A 5,635-nucleotide genomic window follows, 5' to 3' on the forward strand; every position below is an offset into this window, starting at 1 on the left:
AGAATGTGTAGATTTGTAGAAGCATGATGGGCACCTGGGTCATTCGATGTTAAACACATGAATGATTGGCTATAGTGCAAGTGGGAGATTGTTGGAGTAGGTGCCCTAGAGCCAATCAATTATTGTGGAATTGACTCTTTGTAATGATGTTTATTAATCAATAAAAGGTATTGTCTATTATATCATGTAAATCATAGTTGTATGTATTGATATATGTCTTTAGGATGGTAGAACCGTGACGAGGGTATCAAGTGTTTCAAATCTTGATAGTGTGAACCCTATGATCACATACGGTGGCCATTCTAGAAATGTCTGTAGCCCCAATATTATTCTGACCAAGGACACAGATAATACGATAAGACTATCATAGTATTGAACGACCCTGTCAAAAGGAAATGACTGATCTCATTTGTCAAGGTTGTTTGTTAACAACTTGGAGCAACAAATAGGTTCTTGCTATAGGTAAGTTCACCGAACTGACCCACTAGAGGATTTCATATAGATGGTAACCTAATTGTCTATGGAACAAATCTTCTAACGATTGGTGGTGCATGTGATCCTTAAATTTGAGATCACCGATGCACCTTGTGCACTGATTGGTGTAGTTTGACACTAGCCTAACGTAGTTCTATTTAGAGTTATCAATATGGTAGTGATTGGTTGCATCGAGAAATGTATCAAGACTATGGTGGATTGACAGATGATTCATCACTCCCAGGTATGGGAGAAGTTATCTCATGGCACAATTTAGTTAATGACAATGACACTAAATCTGTGATCATAGTGGGATTGAGTTGTTGCTCAATCTAATTTATTATTCTAGTTATTGATGCAGTAACTGAATACAAAGGTATCAAGGATAACTAAGGTTGACACTATTTCTATACCTCAGTCTCGATGAGATAACAGATGATGAAAGGATTTGATTGCAAGATAACCATATCATTGACAGGTAGTTTTTTCGCTAAATCTGAATCTATTGGGTGGCCATGATGCCTTGCTAGGGGCCAATTTTGGTATGTGTATAGTGAGACAATTGATTGGTGTTAATTGTGATACCACTCACTGTCGTTATGATGAGGAGCCTACGGGTCACAAACTAAGGAGACTGTTTAAGGATGGTTAACTATGGAAGGTTATGTTCGTCTTTTGGATGAAATGGCATATTGGTGATTTTGCTGTGTAATTAAATTTATAAGGTTGTAGCATGTGTCCAATTTTATTATTGGAATAATTTAACAAAATTACGAGTTTAATTATTGAAGTTAATATTAATATTAATATTAATATTTAACTAAATAATTATACAGGAACCTATGTGCGATTCCACCTAAGTTTGGGTTGTTGCTAAACTTTGGGAGTGGAATGGATACTTTGCTTTTCTATATAAAGAAAAGCAAAATAGGTTTTGAAAGAATAATTCATTCTTGGGCGTGGGAGTTAGATTTGAGAGAGAAAAAATTTTCTCTCTTCATTTTCTTCACTCTTTCTTCCAAATCGTGAATCCTTAAAGCCAATGATTGATTCTAGCAAAATCAATCTTCGGTCTCTATAGTATTGTTTTCGTATGGATGACGTGAGTTCGATTCTACTCTTGGAGCGGCAGGGAAATTACATTCAGAGACATTTGAAGAAGCCTCCAAATGTGCATATGATTTCTGATCCTTGTTTGGATTAATGTTATATTTGTTCTTTTCAATTTAAGCATGTGAAATATATACATATCAGACCCCAATCTTGGGTTATTTAGAGTAATTGATGGGAAATATTTTTGTTTTCTGCTGCGTTTATCCACCAATATACTTACAAGTTTTTCTTTGATTCAAGCTTGATTCTTTAAGCCAATTAGTGGATCTAGCAAATCCCTCTTTGGTTTTTCGGATTGCCTTTGTGTGGATCACCATTCGTTTGGTTCTACGTTGAATCAGTAGTGAAGTGAATCCAAAGACATTTGAAAGAGCCTCCAAACGTGCGTAAGATCTCTGATCCTTGTCTGGATTGATGCTATCTTTGTTGTTTTTCAATTTAAGCATGTAAAATATGTACATATCAGACCCTGATCTTGGGTTAATCAAAGTAATTGATGTTAAATTATTTTTTATTTTCCATTACTTCTACCCATCGATTTACTTACAATATAGGCCCAATACCTTTTTTAACTTAGTTTTTTCCCAGCTTGTAGTGGATCTCTTTTATGGGTGAATCGAGGAGTCTTTTTGAACCTTTTTCTTCATAGTCTATTTGATACTAAGGTTATGTTAACAACATGCTTGAGTGTCCCAAAAAATGTGTTTAAAAGGAGCAGAAAAGCCGTATAGTCCCGTACTTTTTTTACTCATTTTTCCCAATTTGCAGTGGATCTCGATTATGGGTGAATAGAGGAATCATTTTGAACCTTTTTCTTCACCATCTATTCGATACTGAGTTTAGGTAAATAACATGCTTGAGTGTCCCGAAAACTATGTTTAAAAGGAGCAGAAAAGCCACATAGGCCCAATACCTTTTTTAACTCAGTTGTTTTCAGCCTATATTGTTTATCGATTATGGGTGAATAGAGGAATATTTTTCTTCACCATCTAATCGATATTACAACATAAGCGTCCCGAAAACTGTGTTTAAAACGGGCAAAAAAGCTGCATAGTCCCAGTACCTTTTTTTACTCAGTTTTCTCTCAACTTGAAGTGGATCTCAATTATGGGTGAATCAATGAGTCTTTTTGAATCTTTTTCTTCACCGTCTATTTGATACTGAGTTTAGGTAAACAAAATACTTGAGCGTCCTGAAAATTGTGTTTAAAACGAATAGAATAATCACATAGTCCTGGTACCTTTTTTTACTCAGTTTTTTCTCAACTTGTAGTGGATCTCGATTATGGGTGAATCGAGGAGTCTTTTTGAATCATTTTCTTTGCTATCTAATCGATACTTAGATTAGGCTAACATCATGCTTGGGCGTCTTGAAAACTCTATTTAAAATGAGCAGAAAAGCCGTATAGTCCCAGTTCCTTTTTTTACTCAGTTTTTTCCCAGCTTGTAGTGCATTTCGATTATGAGAGAATCAAGAAGTCTTTTTGAATTCTTTTCCTTGCCGTCTATTCGATTCTGAGTTTAGGTAAACAACATGCTTGAGCGTCCCAAACCCATGTTTAAAACGAGTAGAAAAGCCGCATAGTCCCAGTACCTTTTTTTACTTAGTTTTTTCCCAGCTTGTCATGGATCTCAATTATGGGTGAATCAAGGAATCTTTTTGAAACTTTTTCTTCACCGTCTATTTGATACTGAGTTAGGCCAACAACATGCTTGAGCGTCCTGAAAACTGTGTTTAAAACCAGTAGAAAAGCCACATAGTCCTAGTACCTTTTTTTACTCAATTTTTTCCCAGCTTGTAGTGGATCTCGATTATGGGTGAATCGAGAAGTCTTTTCGAATCTTTTTCTTTGTCATCTATTCAATACCGAGGTTAGGTAAACAACATGCATGAGTGTCCTGAAAACTGTTTTTAAAAGAAGCAGAAAAGCCACATAGGCCCATTACCTTTTTTTAACTTAGTTTTTTTTTAGCCTATATTGTTTATCAATTATGGGTGAATAGAGGAATCTTTTTCTTCGTTGTCTAATTGATATTGAAGTTAGGTAAACAACATGCTTGAGCGTCTTGAAAACTGTGTTTAAAACAAGTAAAAAGCTGTATAGTCCCAATACCTTTTTTCACTCAGTTTTTTCCTAGCTTGTAGTGGATCTCTTTTGTGGGTGAATTGAACGATTTGATTGCACGTTAATGATAAGAGCTTGAAAATACATGTGTACTTAGTGGTTTATGAGAATTACTAATAGGAAATAAGGTTTAATTTATTCAATCTAACTTAATTGTTTCATAAATGTCTTTTATGGGATCACAGGTATGTTTTGAGTTTTTTCAGGTTATAAGTTCCTAAAGATGACATTCAGATGAATATTATATCGACAATGGAATGTGGGATGACAAGAATCAAATGGTTTGTGATTCAGAGCTGAAACGAAAAAGTTATGGCGATTTGAAGTTGAAGTGAAAATCCTGGAAAACACTTCAGTTTTGTATATTTGTTAGTAATTCAACAAAACTTGAGCTGTATATTTTGGATTGAGATGATTCTTAGACAATTGGAAAGCTGATTCAAAGGGCTACAATTCATATCTTTACCACTTGGCTACATTCGAAAGTTATCGTGCTAAAAAATCACCGTCTTTTCAAGATTGCAAGTTCTGGGGTAGAATCAACTATGCCTAGGCACAGTGCCGCAACACAACTACGATTCTGGAATTTTCTACATTAAATTTATGACGTGTATTTCCTGTTTTAAGAGTTCTAAAGTAATTAGGATAGTGGGAATCATAACTCTAAAACCCTAGGAGTATAAATATAAGTCTTTAGCTAATTATGGGGGGGAATAGGAGAAGGAAAACCTGTAGAGAAGAAAAGTGTTAGAATTTCTAGAGTTTTGATTCACTATATAGGGAAGTTCTTCTTGCTTCTTTCTTATAAACTCATGTTGATTATTTTAATAAAGATGATTGTTTCTTTCATGTTTATTATGAACTAATTTTATTTTCTAGGGCTAAGATGTAGCCCAATCTCTTGATTATGTGTTGATTTATTTATGTTGATTTTTATTAAGATTTTTTCCTAAGTCTTATTATTATGCCTAATGCTTTTGATTCTTAAGGGCCCAAGAATTAAATGAATTAATAGACTAAGTTGAGATAGAGAGATGATCTTAGTTGATCTACAGTAGTAAAACCATAGGTTGAGCAAACGCTAGAGATAGGTTACCGCGACTTGTGAGGTTCTGGTAAACTCCATAGAGCATAATGATCTCCAATTGCTTAAATCTGATTAGAGATAATTAGAGTTAGTAATTAGGAGTTAATTTGATAATTGTTCGAGAGAAATTAATTAGTAATTAAGGTAGTTTGACCTTTATGAAGAGCTTAATAAAATTAGCATAAGTGATCAATATATGAATAAGAGTTGGTGTGAAATCTATGCCCTAAGTCTAGTCATCTTGCTTTAAACACAAGGATTTATTTTAGTTGGTTTCTTTTAATTTCAATTGTTAATTTTGTTTAGATTTTCCTTGATAAAAAATGTGATTAATCAAATAGTAAATAGATAGTAAATTTTGGTAATTGATAGTAGTAATTCCTTTGGGTTTGACATCCGTATTCTTACACGTTATTACTTGCATGATTCTGTATACTTGCAGATTTCACAATAGGTAACCATATTGTTGATAGGTAGCTGTTTCGCTGAGTCCAAATCTATCGAGTGGCCATGATGCCTTGCTAGGGGCCAATTTTGGTCTGTGTGTAGTGAGATGATTAATTAGTGTTAATCGCGATATTACTCACTACTGAAATAATAAGGAGCCTACGGGTCACACACTTAGAAGATAATTTAAAAATTAGATTGTAAAAAAGGTATTTCCATCTTTTAGGACAAAAGGGTATTTTGGTAATCTCATAGTGCAATTAAATTTGTAGAGATTGTTGCCTGTATTTATTTTTAATATTAAAATTAAAATTAGTGAAATTATATTTAAAAACGTGTTCGCATATATTTAAATGAATTATTATTAATTAAATGTTAATAATATATAT

This window comes from Pistacia vera, unplaced genomic scaffold (assembly GCF_008641045.1).
Source record: "Pistacia vera cultivar Batoury unplaced genomic scaffold, PisVer_v2 Contig1306, whole genome shotgun sequence".
Classification (NCBI taxonomy): Eukaryota; Viridiplantae; Streptophyta; class Magnoliopsida; order Sapindales; family Anacardiaceae; genus Pistacia; species Pistacia vera.